Below are 19,363 nucleotides of genomic sequence, written 5' to 3' on the forward strand. Positions count from 1 at the left end.
GCTTACCAGAGTCCTCATCTAGTTTGCTTCACAGATGTATGTTACCTGCCTACTTGGTGCAGGGATTTAGGTGTGCTCCTCAAATGTACAAAGACCGCATGGCCACATCTATTGATATAACTCAATCTGTTACTTTCTATCCCTAATTATGTTTCCCCAAACACCTCCTCATTTATCAACAAAATTGAGACCATGATATGCCATGTTGGTTGCTTATTCAAAAAGGATGACAAGAATTCTTATTCCTACACTATTTTTATTTAGATACATAAAGAAAATAATAAAACATAGCAACTGAAGGTTTAAATGAGGAATTGGAAGTTGGATTCTACTTAATTTTGTAATTTATTTATTTCCTAACCCCTGACATGGCTTCAAGTCATTTAAAAATTTTTAAACTTTACCAGCTTGAAAGTGGAAGAACCAGCGAGGTAACGTCTAAGTCTGGGAAGAATCAGAAAATAATACTTAGGGATCCCTGGGTGGCGCAGCGGTTTGGCGCCTGCCTTTGGCCCAGGGCGCGATCCTGGAGAACCGGGATCGAATCCCACGTCAGGCTCCCGGTGCATGGAGCCTGCTTCTCCCTCCGCCTGTGTCTCTGCCTCTCTCTCTCTCTCTCTCTGTGACTATCATAAATAAAAAAAAAAAAAAAAAAAAAAAAGAAAATAATACTTATGTCTAATGAAGAATGTATTACGTAGCAAAATCTGAGAAATTCCATATGTGTACTAACCTATTTAAGAAAACTATCAAGTTGGATATTTCTAGAGATACTGCCATGCAAAGAAAAAAAATTAATATACTAAAAAGAATTAGAAGAGATGTGTGTATCTATGTCCATATTCACAATAGCAAAAAGGCAGAAGTAATACAAATGTCTATTGATGGATGAACAGATTTAAAAAATGTAGTATATGCATACAACAGAATATTATTCAGCCTTAGAAAGGAAATTCTGAACCATGCTACAACCTGGATAAATGTTGAGAACCTTATACTAAATGAAATAAATCAATCACAAAGACAAATACTATATGACTCCACTTATATGAGATAGCTACAGTAGTAGTCAAATTCATAGAGACGGAAAGTAGAACGATGGTTTCAGGAACTACAGGGAGGGAAAATTGGTGAGTTTTTGTCTAATGAGTAGAGATTTTCAGTTTTACAAGATGAAAAGTATTGTGGAGATTCGTTGTACAACAACGTAAATGTCCTTAAAAGTACTAAGTTGCACATTTTAAATGGTGAACTGATGGCAAAAATTTTTTATATGTATTTTACCTCAATTTAGAGATTTTAAAAATATATACCTGTATGTATGAATGTACGTATATATACATGTATATATATACACACACATTTTTTTTTACAGGTTTATATACTTGTAAAAAGGGGTGAAAAAAGGGATCCCTGGGAGGCGCAGCGGTTTGGCGCCTGCCTTTGGCCCAGGGCGCGATCCTGGAGACCCGGGATCGAATCCCACGTCGGGCTCCCGGTGCATGGAGCCTGCTTCTCCTTCTGCCTGTGTCTCTGCCTCTCTCTTTCTCTCTGTATGACTATCAAAAATAAATAATTAAAAAAAAAAAAGGGGTGAAAAAAACAGAGATGAAAAAGATAATAAAAATTATGTTTCAAAATATTTAAGGAAAGAGAAAAAAGAAACCAATCAAATGTAACATCACATTGTAGCAGACAGGGGTAAAATTCAGTAGGAGGGGGAAGCATTTCCAGAATAGCCAAGTAAGAACCTCCCAAAATCTACTCCTCCATAAAAGCATAAAAGCTTTACTACCAAAAATTGTCAATATCAACTTTTTCAAAATTATGGAAATTAACAAAAGGCTTACAACATTACAATGATAATTGTATCATGAAAAATGGCTGAGTCTCAATAAGAACACTGAGCTTTGTGGGATTTTAATTTTCCCTATTTCCATCACTATCTCCCTAGCATCATAGTCCCCAGCATCCCTGCAGCCATGGGGACTGACTGAGAAAAACAGCACTCTAGCAGTCCCCTGAGAAGGCAAAATGGGACTGGAGTTCCCTAAAAAGGCCCCCTTCCCAGAGAACTGTCATTATTTGAACTGGCAGATATCTGGAAAAGCCCCATCTCAAGACTTGTGTTTACTGAACCTAACTCAGAGATCACTCAATGGGAAAAAACTCTAGCCCCTCAGCATTTGTTAAAAACAATTGTTTAACACTGAGAACACCTAAAGCACTAACACAGGGTGTGTGTGGGGGGGGGGGGGGGTTGTGCAGGGAAGCTAACTAACTGAAAAAGGAAAATTTTGAGGAAGGAGATGTCCATAGAAGGACTTGAAAAGCTTTGACATTCCTTGGGATCTAGAAGGCCACATACATGTGCAGCACTACATGCATACACAGTAAGTACCTGAGAAGACCCTAATCTTTCACCTCTGGCTGACACTGAGTCTCTGTGCCTGCAGCAATTGAAGGCTACCACTAAGCTGTCAACGGCATGGCTGATTGTTGAAGGTGTAGCCCAATGTGCACCTGGAACTTCTCTGCACATACTGAAAGATTTCTTCATTCCAGGCACTTAAGGAAATTTCTGTCAAATCATTAGCTGACCACTAAGGTAAATAAGCAGAAGTTTCAGTAACCACATGTGACAAAAAAAAAAAAAAAAAAAAAAAAAAAATGCAGACTTTACAGAATGTATTCAGAAAGTCTGCAAACAATCAAATAACAACAAAGAGCAAAAACACCAAATCCTGTGGACAGAGAGAAATCTCATTTTCAGAGTCACCATGAGATATTATTTGAACAGTCCACTTTCCAACAAAAACTTGCAATACACACACAAGAAAGTAGTAAAGTATGGTCCACACACAGGAAATAAAGTAGTAGATTAAGACATGTCCCTGAGAAAGCCAGAGGGGTCATACTAGACAAAGATTTAAATATGCTATTATAAATATGTTTAAATTATTAAAGGAAACCACGTCTAAAGAATTAAAGGAGAATATAAAAACAGTATTTCGGGATCCCTGGGTGGCGCAGCGGTTTGGCGCCTGCCTTTGGCCCAGGGCGCAATCCTGGAGACCCGGGATCGAATCCCACATCAGGCTCCCGGTGCATGGAGCCTGCTTCTCCCTCCGCCTGTGTCTCTGCCTCTCTCTCTCTCTCTGTGACTATCATAAATAAATAAAAAATTTAAAAAAAATTTTTTTTTAAAAATAAATAAATAAAAACAGTATTTCATGAGAGAAAATCAATACAGAGACAGAAATTATTTAAAAAAACAAACACACACAGATTAAAAATTCTGGTGTTGAGGGCACCTGGCTGGCTCAGTTGGTAGAGCATGTGACTCTTGATCTCAGGGTCATGAGTTCAAGCCCCACATTGCAGGTACAGTTTACTTAAATAAATAAATCTTTAAAAAATTCTGGTGTTGAAATGTACAATACCTGAAATGGAAAATTCACTAGAGTTGTTCAACATCAAATCTGAATAGGCAGAAGAAAGAATCTGTGAACCTGAAGATACATCAATTGAGACAATTCCAGTCTTAGGAACAAAAATGAAAGAAGAAAAATTAACAGAGCCTCAGAGACTTATAAAACAACAAATATTGTATCAATACATGCATATAAGGAGTTCCAGAATAAAAGGAAAGGGACAAAGGAATATGTAATCAAATAATGACCAAATCAAAAACTTCCCACATTTGAGGAAAACATTAACCTAAACATCCAAGAAGCTCAACAACTCAAAGTAGGATAAACAGAAAAGAATCCTCACCAAGACACATCATAGTCAAAATGTCAAAAAACAGAAACTGAAATGCAGCAGGTAAGTCTCATCACATGAAAGGGATTCTCAACAACATTACTAGCTGATTTCACATCAGACACTACAAAGACTAGGGGGCAGTGGGACAACACATTCAAAGCAGTTAAAAAGGCAAAACAAGGGGATCCCTGGGTGGCTGGATATCCCTGGGTGGCTCAGAAGTTCAGCACCTGCCTTTGGCCCAGGGCATGATCCTGGAGTCCCGGGATCGAGTCTCACGTCGGACTCCCGGCATGGAGCCTGCTTCTCCCTCTGCCTGTGTCTCTGCCTGCCTCTCTCTCTCTCTCTCTCTCATTAATAAATAAATAAAATCTTAAAAAAAAAGGCAAAACAAGGCTTCAACATCCAACAAAATTATCCTTCAAAAGTGAAGGAAGAATTAAGACATTCCTATTTAAGCAAAACTTAAGAGACTCTGTCACCACCAAATCCGTCCTTCAAGAAATACTAAAGTTAGTCCTTGAGGCTGAAATGAAAAAACACCAAACATGAACTCTACAAGAAGACATAAGGAGAATCAGCAAAGCTAGCTACATAGTTAAATGTAAAAGACAGTGTAAGTGAATTTTTTTTTTTAATGATAGGCACACACAGAGAGAGAGAGAGAGGCAGAGACACAGGCAGAGGGAGAAGCAGGCTCCATGCACCAGGAGCCCGACATGGGATTCGATCCCGGGACTCCAGGATCACGCCCTGGGCCAAAGGCAGGCGCTAAACCACTGCGCCACGCCACCCAGGGATCCCTGTAAGTGTATTTTTATAAGCCTTTCCTATTATGATTTAAAAACTAATCCATAGACAATAATTATAAAAGGAATTATAAAATATTCCTTGCTTCATAATACATAAAGCAAGGAATGAAGCTATACTGAAGTAAATTTATTGCATAGTTCTGAAACCCATCTGAACTGAATTGTTTTAAACTAAAAAGTTTACCATAATCTCTACAGCAAACATTAAGAATATAACTCAAAAAATACAACAATATCAGGAATGACAGAATAAAAACCTATGAAAATTATCCTCTCCAGAAAAGCAACAGGGGAATTAAAACAGCACTCTGAAAACAGATATTTAGCACAAGGCAAGACAGTAATAGAGAAATTGAAAATTTTTTTAAATCTGAGGTATACAGAAAACAAACAGCAAAAAGATAGACATACTATCATCAGTAATTAACATTAAATGTAAATAAATTAAGCGCACCAGTCACTGGAGCGAAACACTAATCAAAAAGCAGAGATTGTTGGAATACATTTTTTAAGTGACCTAACTACTTGCTGTCGAAAAGAGACACTTAAGATTCAGAGATAAAGTAAGATGAAAATAAAAGGATGGAAAAAGATACACCACGCAAAGAGCAAATAAAGAGTTGGACTGGCAATACTAATACCAGACAAAATGGGCTTAGAGACAAAAATTGTTACTAGAGAGAAAGAAGGATATTTTGTAATGATAAAAGTCCATTCAAAAGAAAGACATAACAATTATAAACATATATGTACCCAAGAACAGGGCTGCAAAACACATAAGTATAAACTGACAGCGTTGAAGAGAGAAAGACAACAGTAGTTAGAGGTATCAATAGTTTACTCTTCATAGCTTACGTAACAATTAGAAGGATAGGTCTGACACAAAAAGCACAAGGATGAACGAAAAAAATAATTGGACTTTATTACTATTACAAATGATTGTGCTTCAAATGATAGTATCAAGAAAGTAAAAAGACAATCCACAAAGTAGGAAAAATATTTTCAAGACATATATCTCATAAAGGTCTAGGATCCAGAATATAAAAAGAATTCATACAACACAAAAGTAAACCCAATTTAAAAATCAGCAAAGAATGTGAATAGACAGGTCTCCAAAGAATATATACAAATGGCCAACAAGCACAGAAAAAGACACTCAACATCATTAGTCATTAGGGAAAAGCAAATCAAAACCACAATGAGATATCACTTAATACCCGCTTGGATAGTTGAAGCCAAAAGAAAAAAATAACAAGTGTTCCAAAGGATATGGAGAAATTAGAAGCCTCATACATTGTTGATTGAAATGTAAAATGGTGCACTAAATATGAAATGTGTGGCAGATACTCAAAATGATAAAGAGAGTTACCATATGTAGCATTTACACTCTGAGGTATATACTCCAGAGAAATGAAAATAAATCCACATAAAAACTTTTACACAGATGCTCATATCAGAATCATTCATAATAGCCAAAAAGTGAGAACATCTGAAATGTCTATCAACTGATGAATGGATAAACAAAACGTGGGATAACCATACAACACAATTTTATTTGGCTATAAAAAAGAACAAAGTACTGATACGTGCTACAACACGAATAAACCTTGAAAACATTATGCTAAGTGAAAGATGCTGGTCACAAAACACTACATATAATTCCACTTTTAAGAAATATCTAGAATAGACAAATCTATAAAGACAGAATGTGGAAGAGTGGTTGCCAGGAACTGGGGGAGGGATCATGGAGAGTAACTGCTAATGGGTACTGGGCTTCTTTGGGGGGGGGGGGTGAGGAAAAGGCTCTGAAATTACATGGTAGTGCTGGTTGCCCAACTTTGTAAATATACTAAAACTCACTGAATTGTACACTTACAATGGTGAATTTCATGGATGTGGATTATATCTCAATAAGGCTATCATTTTTTAAAAATCTATGAGGAAAACGAATACCTATAGAATGACTTTCCAAGATAAAAAAATAAATTATAGGGCAGCCCGGGTGGCTCAGTGGTTTAGCACCTGCCTTCGGCCCAGGGCCTAATCCTGGAGACCCAGGATGGAGTCCCACCCATGTCGGGCTCCCTGCATAGAGCCTGCTTCTCCCTCTGCCTGTGTCTCTGTGCTCCCCCCTCTCTCTGCCTCTCATGAATAAATAAATTATATCTTGTCTTATAATCATTTCAAGTCAATATTCATAACTCAGACTGTGCCAGATGCCGGGATGTGAAGATAAATAATAAACAGTCCTGCTCCTTGAGGAGCGTAGTTTAAACAAGAGACATTATCAATAATAGATCTTTGGAAAGAATTTTGATTCCTTCCCCTAGTTTTCCCCTTCGAAATGTATATAATGCTGATTTTTACCCTGACAAACTTTAATGGAAAATCCAATTCCAACAAATTGAAATATTAGCAGGCAGATACCAAAGAAAAATTAACTTGGGGTCTACCTCTAGTCACACTTCTGTCCCCAGCACGAGAGGGTCCAGTTGTGGTCCTGCCTCCGGGCCCTGACTGCCATGTGGCAGTGTGTGATCCCTTGGGCGGCTTGGGTGTGCCAAGAAATGTCCACGTCTCCATTTCCTCACCCTCATCCCAATCAATCCCCTTTCAGATTTCACAAGAACTAGGTTTTATTCCTTTAGGCCCCCAACTCTTTCCTTCAAATACTATTAGTTACTGAGGATCTCCAGATACATATTTGGTCAGGTCACCAACACAAATGCAGTTCCCTTCTTTTACATCTTTTTTTTTTTTTTTAACTTAATAAAGATCCAAAATGGTCTCTATCAAGGCCAAATCACCTCTGCCTGTGTTCGGTGCCCCGCACTGCACCAGCCTGGCATGGATACCATCTCACAGGTTCTGTTGCTCCAGAACAAGAGTCGTAAAACATGCAGGCAGCATATAAATTTTGTTTGGCCTGTGCTGTTCTCAAAACATTTTAATTACCACTCAAGAGATGTTTTACATACAAACTTACATTTTTAGCTTCATTTGAAAAATGTGAAGATGCGGCCATACTGGACTCAAATTCCCACGTGACAACAACTGAGCGAGCCTAGCGCAACCCCACCTTGCCCTTGGAGGACGGATGCCCTCCATGACCCTCATGTCTCCACGCACAGCACATCCAGCTGGTTTTATTTGTGACGTGCTGGCTCTGGAGGCATCAGAGTTTCGGATGAATCCAAGCCCACAGCGTCGGAAGTGGTTTCCTATTATAAAGGTAAGACATCTTCCATTATTTTCCGTTTTAGGTTGTCGGCCATGTTTTTCTGCCTCTGCCACGCTCTCCTGGATTCTCACTCCAGCAACTGCTTCAAATTCCTGTAATCACCTTCACGTCTGACACGTGAGTATCACCCACTTAAATGAGTCCAGGACTCTCCTCCAGAGGCATCTTCTGGCCTGGAAGCTCCGGCATGACGGCATTACGCAGGATAGTATCAGGCCACCCTGCAGAGAGCACTGAGGAGCTCATCCACAGACCAAGGAACCTTCCTTTCCAGACTTACTGCACTTTGACAATAAATGCTCCTCCTAAATATCTGAATTCTGGTAGGTTAAAATGTTGTTTCCCAAACTTTCCTGTGCTGGGGATCCTGTTAACAATGCAGATTCTGATTCAGTAGGTCTGGTGTGGGGCCTGAGAGTCTCCATTTCTAAGAAGCTTCCAGGTGATAGCGTCAGCATCACCTGTAGATTACACTTTGGCGAAGGTTAAAAGTCTTATAAAGGAGGTCTCTAAGATGACATCTGAATGAATTAGACCCCCAACACTTGGCTTTCTGCCATCTTAAAACTACAAAATGTTAATTATTTAGTATCTGTGCCAACTTAATATCAGATTTATATAAGTAACAGCCTTCCGTAACGGTCTTGAGAAACAAACAGGTGGTCCTTTGGCCATTAGACATTGATGACTGCATATTCACTCCATGATCAATACTGGGCATTACAGAGATGCCAGCCAAGTTTCCATATGCTTAGAGTGCTTAAAACCTTGTTGGCAAAAAAGGCAATAGGAAACAAAATAACTAGTACACCATCTACAGCAAAGATGAGAGGTGCCTAGGTGGCTCCATTGGTTGAGCATCTGACTCTTGATCTCATGGGTCATGAGTTCAAGCCCCACGCTGGCCTCCACCCTGGGTGTGGAGCCTACTTAAAATAAATGAAAATAAACAAATGTTTAAGCAATAACAATAAATAAAGCTAAGAAGATGAAAATATTAGCTGCTATAAAATAGTGATTCTCAAGAGGGTGGCATACCAGCATCTGGAGGGGAAGATGTCAAACCAGACACTTCCCTCTAACCCCCACCTAGATTATGACACTGACTCTGCCCACCCTTGCTGTCAATCACTGAAAGAGGAAACTATGGACACTTCTAGGAATGCCACACTCTTCAGGAAGATAAGATGGGAAAACTACTATTTTCAGGTTGTGTAGAGAAAGGCAATGGAGATACGGGATCTGGAAGAGTAAGTCAAATTGGCAGGCATTCCAGGTGGGAAGCGCTTCTTCTGGCAAACGTACCGAGGGAAAGATAGATGAGTCTGGGGTGTACATATGGGATGGAAAGAAGACCTGCTCAATAGAAGTAAACCAGAGTGAATGCCCCCTCCCCACCACCCCATCCTGAGTTAGAGGAAGCACAGAAAGTAACGTGCTGACCACTTGTTAAGAACGTTAGAGAGCTATCTCTTCACAGGAAAGCCGAACTAGTTTGTCTCTCAGGTCCCTGCCAATTTTTCCTTGGTTGAAGAACAAAATTTCACTTTTCCTCTCACACATATTTCTAAGCTGAATAACCCGCCTTGCCTGCTGTTCAGCATGGGACATGACTGAGCAGAACGTGACGGTGTAAGAGTCCCTATAAATTTACGGAAAAGATAGCCTAAGTTGCTGCATCAGGTAAACTTCACCCCCTGCTCAGCATCCCCGGTTCTTCGGGACTGTTCTCAGAGGTCTTACTTTCAACCGTGCCATCAGTCATCTTCGTGACTCTTCTCTGAACCCCATCCGAAGGGTCCTCATCCCTCCCACACAGGCAAGCGAGGAGGAGGAGGTGCGCTCTGGTCTTCCCTGACTACTCTGCCCAAAGCAAGTCTGAGTGACACTCCATGTTCTACCAAAGACTCGCTCCTCAAAGAATCACCACACTTCCAACTTTTTTTTTTTTTCATTTTTTTTACTTAGGATTTGTTTCAAATATATATTCAGAAGCTCATATAGTTCAGAAGCTAATACAATAGCAACCCATATCCCAACACCCAGATTTAACCGATGTAAACATTTGTGCCACATTTGCTTTGCAATTATATATTTGTTTATCATATCCTTGTTCCCAGTTTCCTACCGGGTCCTCTGTTTTATCTGGGCAGGGCCAGCTCTAATTATTAACCTCTTCTATACCTTTCACTTAGCACAGAGCCTGGCTCATACACAGCCCTCAGTGTCTGTGCAACAAATAATGCATGAATAGCTTCTGTCATGGAAGCAAGTAACAGTAATCAATGTAAAAGTTATTAGACAAAACAAAAAGACTCAATTTAGTTCCAAAAAATGGGAAATGGATCTTTACTGAAGAAACAGGGTTCAAGTTTAAATGTGTGCTATAACTGGACACTATGCATTAGAGTGGGCTAGCCAAGCAAGGAGCATACACCTTCCCCACACACCCTCATCCCTCTTGGCCATCGAGCCCACGTATCTGCCCAACAACATGGACATATAGGAGAAGAGCTCACAAAGTCTCTTCTAGTTTAAATATGCCAACTTAAAGACGGAAAGAACAGGGGATCCCTGGGTGGCTCAGTGGTTTAGCGCCTGCCTTTGGCCCAGGGCGCGATCCTGGAGTCCCAGGATCGAGTCCCACGTCAGGCTCCCGGCATGGAGCCTGCTTCTCCCTCCTCCTGTGTCTCTGCCTCTCTCTCTCTCTATGTCTATCATTCATAATAAATAAATAAATATTTTTTTAAAAAGATGGAAAGAACAAAAGAAAAGAGGGAAGACAAGAGGGAAGGAGGAAGGAAGGCCTATGCAAAGAGAATCCAAGACCACGGAGATCATTTATCTTCTCTAGGTTTGGTCAGGGGCAATAAATGTCACGTCCTGAAAACTTGTATCAAGTCCCTTTGTCTGGAATGAAGCCAAGCCTAAGGCAAAAGTATATACAAGGTCATGTCCAATTGTTAGACTGCTCCACCTCTTTCTACCTGTACTCCCTGCCACCTCGAACAAAACTCTAAAGGTCTAGGTTCCTCCCAGCGTGGTTTCCTACATGCCCTGAAAACCACCTATACACTGATACCCTCTCTCCATCAAAACCAGTGGCTCTAAGTCCTATTTCTTTGTGCTCTTATTCTTTCAGCGGGCCACCAAGAGAAAATATGGTTATTATATAAAGGACTGCCCAGGGACGCCTGGATGGCTCAGGGGTTAAGCATCTGTCTCTGGCTCAGGTTGTGATCCCGGGGTCCTGGGTTCAAATCCCACATCAGGCTCCCAGCAGGGAGCCTGCTTCTCCCTCTGCCTATGTCTCTGCCTCTCTCTGTGTATCTCTCATGAATAAACAAGTAAAAATAAAACCTTTAAAGGGCTGTCCACTACCAAAAATATAACCTCCTTAACCCTTTATCATCAATGCAGATCTCCAACTTTGTCTAATGAAAAAATTTCTTAGTCCCAAGATCGTGGCAGATCGTTCTATTTATTAACACTTCCTCCTTCCCTTCCTGTCCTTGACATCGCTCACTGTGGGCAGAGCATACTACTGAGGCATGCCACTTGATATAGGAGAACTGGTTTCTCAACAGTGTCATGAAAAAACATTTTTCTTACTCCACAGATGAAATATTACATGCATGCCTTTCCTCTAAAAAGCCAGCATATGTCAGCATGGAGAAGTAGTCTTAATACTCCCTGTCACTTTGCACAACACACTCATACACTCAGGGGCTGCAATTTGGCGGCACCCAGTTTTTGCTCTTTCTTTTAGTATTTCCTCAAGATCAGAAGGCACTACATCTGCTGTGAATGGAGTAGCATGCAGACTGCCTTCTAGGTACGACTTCTTTTCTTTACGAAGCCATCACCTTCTTATACGAACATGAAATGAGTGCTCCATAAGTCCTGCCCCCAGAGCAACTTTTCCAGTCTCATTAATAACAGTTAGCCAAAAGAAAAATCTCCTCTCTCATACACAAGTTTTCAGTGATAAATGAACAAAGCATCACCAAGCGCTCCTCCCTGAACAAATGCCAAGAGCTGATTCATTCTCTGCATGACCTCAGTGGTTTCATCCAACCATAAAGTAAAATATCTCCCGGTATGTACTTGATAGTAATCACTCTTCCACACGCTACTCCACTGCTATTATGCAACAGCCAACCGGGCCATTTGACAAAGGAATTCTCAATAACTTCTGGTTTCTCTTTAAGGACTATGTTTGTCTTTAGCTATCTGACCGATTTTGCGAGTGTCTATTCAATAATATGACTCATTCTTACTTTTGCTACAAGAGCCCTTTATTGATGCCACTAGAGTATTTTTAATCTCTTACCTACCGTTAGCAATATAATATGTTAATTTTGTAATGGAAAGCATTATTGTGTGCTTGTCCTGGAAAACTTCAATAGTATAACAGAGAAGCTTCTGTGCTTTGTTTGAAAATGACACCAAAACATTCATGGCTTCATGCCACTATTGGACAGTTTCATAACAGGCAATGACGGGGAATTAGGATCGACTGGATGGCAAACCCAAGAAAAAAACCGTTTTAAGGTAGTCATCATCAGACTTCCATGCGCACGTTTCAACTTCATCACTCTCACGGATTCCCTTGTTTTTACACATACAGATTTCACATTTTACATTTGCAGTGGGACAGAGTTCTCTAAGTATGTTGATGGCATTCTGAACTGTAGCATTTTCATTACTATGTTCACACTTCAAAGAACCACCACCCTTGAGCCACTGATCTATTTTTGCAAAATGGGGATATGGTTTGAGAGAAGCAACCACCAAACATATGCTATTTTAACAAACAATAAGCAAATGACACGAAAAGTTTATTAACCAAGATGAAGTGCAGTATTTGTGAAACATAAGCCATATTGACCAGTGCAGGCTTCATAGCACAAATACAACTTTTTAATATAATGGGATTTCTGCTGCAATTGTAACTACTCTTGCATCTCAAGGTCCCACTCTGCCACTCTTATACCACCTTTCTGATCTCGTTTCCAGCTCCCCCAGTCACCCCACTCCATCATGCTGGTCTTCTTGCTAATCTTTGAACACACTTCAGGCTTTCACACTGGCTGTTCCCTGTACCTTGAACGCTCCCCCTCAAGTTTCTGCATGAGTAACTTCTCTCACCTGCTTCAAAGTCCTGGCTTAAATTTAAGGTCTTTTTCTCCATGAAGGCTACTCAACTACATTTATCTTGTTCGACTTTCCCTTTCTTCCAAAGTGTGTACTTCCTCCTAGCATGCTATGTAATCTACTCATTCGATTTTTTTTTTTTATTGTCTGTCTTCCACCCCACCCCTCCACCGCAAGATAATGAAAATTTCACAAGGGTAGGGCTCTTTTGTTTTATTCATTGGTATATCCTCAGCATCTAGATCAGATACTGACTTGTGAAAGGTGCTCAATAAATAGTAGTTGAAAGAATGAATGAAATTTTTTCACTGCTTTTCCTTTCTAACCACCAAACTGTCTACAGATCATTGAGAACTAAACAAAATGAGAGCCCTCACAGGTTTTTAAGCAAGAATTATACTAACTGATTAGTATGCAAACTACACAAGGCCCGGAAATGATTTAAAGTTTAGAGAGGCTGGATGCAGAGAGTTTAGTTTTAAAGTCAATCCATGAAAGAGATTATGAAGGCCACAATTTTTCAAATAACTAGGCGTTCTTGTGTGGTTTATTTCAACCACAGTACACATATCTATAGATATATGATCAGTGTTCGTGTAAACATATCCACGTACACGTATCCACATGCACGCACATAAACATAGATGTTGAACAAATCTAGAAGAAGATTAAGACATTTTCCCATCCCATGGCTATTCTTCATATAAAAGCTAATGACTTGGGTCATACCTAAAATGACTGTACGTCATCATTTTCCTGAGACGGTCACAGTTACACTTGTTGATCCAGTGCCCCTTCCAGTTATTATTATTCCCTCTTACTCGCAAACGTGACCTTGTCTGGAGAGAAGAATTACACAGTCATTCTACCTACTTATTATAAAGGAGATACATAAATTCCTTCCTATTCAGGCATGCTGACCTCAGTTCTGAGGATCTAAGTGGAGTGGGTACGGAAAAGGCGACAACCATAATTAACTGTAACACCTACTGGCCGGTGCTGCAAGTGAACTATTTCAAACAGGCGATTCTTCAGCAAAGTAGTACAACCACTGCAGAAGTAGATGCCCCAAGCTCCAAATATCTAGCTTTGGAACCCAAACCCCTACCAGTCACCTACACAACCTGAAACCCCTATACGAATTTTCACATGGTGACTGGGCACACCAAGCTCTTCTCTGTAAGCCCTCCATATGGAAAGCTGAGACCCAAGACTACAGTCAGAAGAGAAGATTGAAAACAAAGGTTCTTCTATTATCCTGTGGCCCAGAGAGCTTTGGAAACGAGAAGAGTGTTGAGTCACGTCTTCACAACAACACTTGTGTTTTGAATTCTCGGTAAATATCCCAAAACTGGACCAAACACTAAATCTTGACATTTGCATTCCCATCTGCAAGAGCTATGCATCCATCAGGTCTGCAAACAGGTTTTGTCCAAAGCTTGCTTCTCCCAAGGCACAGGAATTCTCCCAATTGGGGTCAGCCCCTAGGTAGATGGGCAAGTGTAATGCTTCTGATTCTTGAAGACAATAACAACACAGGCTTGGAGCGCTAGTAGACACTTAACAAACTTAAGGATAAAACTATCTCTTTCCGATAAGTATAAACAGATGACAAGCAATCAATGACCCCATCCTTCTATTTCCTTGCTATTTCTTTTTTCTGTGTGTATTTTTTGGTTTAATTTTTTTTAACCTTTCTTATCCTTGCATAGAATGAATAAAAGATTAAATAAAGCAAGACTCAAAATCTGAGAACAGAAGACGGTAGTGAAGAAAAGCGAGGAGGATTCCTTAACATCCAGGATGACTATATAATTTATCAGCCAAATCACAGCACTTTTACATGTGAAAAGGGATGCTTTTGATAACTAACATAGGTCAATAGGAATAAGCCGGGACCCTTGTAGACAAACTAGGGGGTTGGTTGCTCTTCTAATTCTTCATTCATATTCTCCTACAAAAGACATCCTGTGTGTAAAGAAGCAACCTTTGCCTCTGTTAAGTCAACCAAACTTCAAATATAGTCCTCTCTCCTTCAGGCCAGGCCTGGCTTTTGACAATGAAACTAGAAAGCTTTTCACTCTATTGCACCGTTCTCTATCCAACACACCATGTGAAACTGGTTCCTTTTTTACCCAGGAAAACAAGCAACACACTTCAATGTGGATCCAGGCCAGGCCCCTAGCAAGCCCCAGGCCTGGAGTCAAGTGTTTCTCTTACAGCAACACTTCACAAGACTGACAGCGACCTGGCGAGAGGGTACACAGACCCACCCACAGATTTAACAAGCATTTTGAATGGTAGATCCTTTTGTTGATGCTAGGGCACCCACTGAAACTGGACAGAACCCAAAAGCCACCTCTCCTGCAAAATAACTTCATCCAGAAGGTTATGCCATCTGTCCGCAACTACAGGTAACAACTCTAGTTTGTCTTTTGCTGAGATCCCTCAGGGGTGAAAAAGGCTTTGAAAAGAATAAGAAACTATGTTTTTCTCTCATGATCACATTGCCCAAGTTAAACAGAGCCAAGGCTTGCTTCTATTCCATACTTCCTGTTCAGAGGGTTCAAACATTGCTCATGTTCTTCATTAAATCTTGTCCTGTGACTGGTGAATATTAATTCACTGGGATATTTTCCCTCACAATCACAGAGGGAAGACCAGTTTTGCAACCTATAACACATAAAGGACCTATAATAGTGGTTGGAGCAGAAAAGCTCCAGCTGGCTTAATCGCAAATGTTCAGAATGACTCTGATTCTTCACGGAATTCACAGTCATTCATAAAGATTCACTGCCAAAGGTTGCTCAATGTTGTGATGGAGGCAATGGCAGAGCAAATGTGTTAGGTTAAGAAGCCGAGTACTATCCACAGCTGAGGGTCTGGAGGCAAGGGCCAGAAGTTAGGGTATCACCTGTCATAGAGACGGGGAAAGAATTCAAGCGGACTGGACAAAAGTCCTTCCAGCTAGCGGACATGTGTTGAAACGAACAAGAGCTAAGAAAGTTCCGACTGTCTTCTCCCCATAAGGGGTATGATGATCTTAAATTCAAAGACGTTTTTTGCTAATAAAACTGTTTTAACTGCTTCACATAATCACAAATGAGACCAAAGTATGCCAAACCCATAATCAAAACAAATCACCTAAATGATGACTTTTTAAATGTCCAAAGAAAGAAGAGATTAACTGGTTAGGAGATCAGAGGGTAAGGTTATAACGCCTTTGGGAGACTGAAATTATGTCTCTCCCCCCAACCCACCCTATCCCTCTTCCAAACAGTGAAGTGGATAGTTTCTGAAAAATACAATGGCCCTTTATGCCCGGCTTCTCTAGTCTGCTAGGGATGCCATCTGTCTCCCACACTATATAAACAATCCCTGCAGGAATCTTCTGATGACCAAACAGATTAGCAAGCTCCAGATTTTCACACCATTACTAGTATCCCCATGCAGATTAGGCCTCCGGCTTTACTAAGGACAACAGCAAGCCCACTAAGTGCCCCTTCTCTGTTTATAGGTACTGTGTCATTTTGAAGATAACCTCTCAGAACCTACAGAGCCATCGGTGGGGAGGAGGGAAGGGGGCAAGGTCTCTCTCTAGGCAACGAAGAAATGAGCCCTTCGGGCAGCAGGGGACACAGTACAATGAAGATCCTACCTGCGAGGCAGACGCATACATGCAATTTCACCGGGTCTAAAGGAGGGAGGCTAGGGATCGCAGGGATCCTGTTCTTCCAGAAGCCGAGGTCTAGAGCAGCGCTGGAGAGGAGCCGAGGGTCACACCTGCACGCAGGTGCGCGAGCGGCGGGACCGCGAGTCGGCGACCCCGGGGCAGCGAGCGCGGAGGCCGGCCCGGGAGGCGCGAGCCCGCGGGGCCCTGCGGGCACTTCGGGGGCGGCCCCGGGGGGGCGGCGGCTGCCGGCCTCGGCTCCGGAGCCCGCGCGCTCGAGCACGAGGAAACGGGCCGCTCCGGCCGCTCCCGAGGCTGCTCATCGTAGAGCGGGAGCCGGGAGCCCCGCAGGGAGGGGGGAGAGGAGGAGGAGGCGGCCCCCCCGACCTGCCTGCGCGGCCCCGGCCGCGGCCCTCCCCGAGCCCGCGCCCCTCCCCGCCGCGACGCCCCCGCCAGCCCGGCCGCCCCGGGGAGCGCGGGAGCCCGGAGGGCAGAAGAGCGGCCGCGCCGGGCGGGAGAACAAAGCCGCCTCCCCGCGGCCGGGACCTGCGGCGGCGCCGGGAGGGGGGAGGGGAGGGGAGGGGAGGGGGGAGGGGAGGGGGGCACTAACCGGGGGTCGGCGCTGCAGGGGGGAGGGGGAGGGGGAGGCCCCCGCGGCCGGGACCTGCGGCACCGGGGGGGGGACGGGGGCACTAACCGGGGTTCGGCGCTGCGGGGGGGGGGGGCGAGGGGGGAGGAGGGACGGGGAGGGAGGAGGAGGAGGGAGGGAAGAGGCCCCGCGGCCCGGACCTGCGGTGCGGGGGGGGGCACTAACCCGGGGTCAGCGCGGGGGCGGGAGGGGGAGGCCCCGCGGCCGGGACGTGCGGCGCCCGGGATGGGGGGACAGTAACCGGGGGTCGGTGCCGCGAGGGGAGGGGGGGAGGAGGAGGAGGAGGGAGGAGGAAGGAGGAGGAGGGAGGGGGGGGAGGGGGGGGGGGGGGGGGGGGGGAGGGAGGGCGCCCCCCCGCGCCGCCGCCGAGGCGCCGAGGGTCCCAGAGCCGCCGCGCGGGCCTCGCCCTCCGCCCCCCGCGCGCCCCGAGCGCTCCCGCCGCCCCCGCGCCGCCCGCGATTGTGCCGAGTCAGCGCCCGCGGCCGCGGGGACGCGCGGACCCGGGGAGGCTGCGGCCGAGCCCGGCGCCCCCCCCGCCGGCGCCCCCCGCGCCCCCGCCCGCGCCCCCGCCCCTCACCTCGGGCGCCGGCCGCGCCCCTCGCGCTGCTCCCCGCGCTGCATGGGCGGCACTTCCGCGGGGCGCTCGGGTCCCCGCACCTCGGCCCGGGCGCCTCCCGAGCGGGCGCCGACAGCGGGGCGGGCGCGGCGCGCGGAGGGCGAATCCCGCGGCCGCGGAGGGTCGGGAGCTGCTCCCTGCGACGCCGGCGGCCGCCAGGGCTCGGGGAGGCGCGGGGCGCGAAGGAGGGGACCGGCGGGGCCCGCAGGCGGCGCTCCTCCTACCGGCTCGGGGCTGCGGGCGGCTGCGGGCGGCAGGGTCCTGCCTCGGGGGCCGCGACCGCAGGGGCGAGGCGGTGACAGCCCCGTCACCTGCACGGGGCGTGGCCGCCTTTAAGAGGGAGCGTGGAGGGGACCCGGGGCGGGGGGGCGCTCGGCCGCCGAGCACCTGCCTCCGGCCCAGGGCGTGACCCCGGGTCCCGGGATCCAGTCCCTGCAGGGAGCCTGCGTCCCCCTCTGCCTGGGTGTCTGCACCCCCCTCTCTGTGTCTTTCATGAATGAATAAATTTTAAGAATCCAAGAATCAAATAAATAAATGAACGGCATCGTTGAGAGCGCCCGAGCCACTTTGCCCTAAAGAGCGCACTAAATTAAAAATTACTCAGTTAATAACCTTCAGTTTTCTAGTTACTTCTCTAGCGTATCTTCACTGCCTCAGTCCCACTTCGGGAGAAAGGCAAAAAAAAAAAAAAAAAAGTGTAAATGGAAGGCTCTTGCCCCCCTGTGCATGGTTATCTACCCAGAGGAGGTAAAGATTTACTTGATTTTAAACAATTATAGCCATACGGAGGAAGAACCCGAACATTGCCCCCTCTCTCCAAATAATGGGTATCCATTACTTTGAGATTTTTGAGAATGTGCTTTCAGTATTACCCATCTCTGCTCCTTCTCTGTTAATTAGCGGGAAGGATATTTTCCCTTGGAAATTACCCCTCCCCCTTGCCTCCCCCCCCCCCCCCCCAGTCCTTATGGGTCAGGATCCTGACACCTCCCATCCTCACTCCCCGGAACTGGCCAGTCCTCATATTCCAGATCATAGTAATCGGTTCTAGGATGGGTATGTTGGTCCGGGCAGGCCATCTGGGGCTTTTGCTGAATCAGTTCAGAAAACGAAGCCCTTTTAACTAGGATAACCAGTAAACCAATAATACTAAGTACTACCGCTCAAAGGAGGCCAACTCCAAGGAAAGGAAAGCTGAGGGAGAGAGGAGGATGTCTTTTGAGCCTTAGGAGGTGAATATGTCTGAATGAACACTACCCCTGTGGCAATAAACCCCCTTCCACCTGCCATAAAAAAGCCCTGACCCATTATTCCCACAGATCTGCTGATTGCTAGACGATTCCACAGAACTGATGAACCCCACCCCACCCCCCCAGCACATAGGGAAGAAAAGTTATATTTTGTCCCTACTGGAAGAATCAGGTTCCCCAGAGATCCCACATGATGTTCT

At 44.4% G+C, this 19,363-nt stretch overlaps 1 protein-coding gene across 1 annotated transcript in view; it reads right to left on the reverse strand.

Annotated features, from left to right (window-relative positions):
- The window catches only part of HECW2 (HECT, C2 and WW domain containing E3 ubiquitin protein ligase 2), a 368,781-nt gene extending 351,712 nt beyond the window's left edge, over nucleotides 1-17,069 (reverse strand). Inside the window, exon 1 of the mRNA XM_041737736.1 lies at nucleotides 16,637-17,069. The gene's annotated coding sequence lies outside the window, so the exon portion shown is untranslated. The remainder of the gene's footprint in view (nucleotides 1-16,636) is intronic.
- Nucleotides 17,070-19,363: the final 2,294 nt, after the last annotated feature.

Source organism: Vulpes lagopus, chromosome 22, assembly GCF_018345385.1.
Source record: "Vulpes lagopus strain Blue_001 chromosome 22, ASM1834538v1, whole genome shotgun sequence".
Taxonomy (NCBI): domain Eukaryota; kingdom Metazoa; phylum Chordata; class Mammalia; order Carnivora; family Canidae; genus Vulpes; species Vulpes lagopus.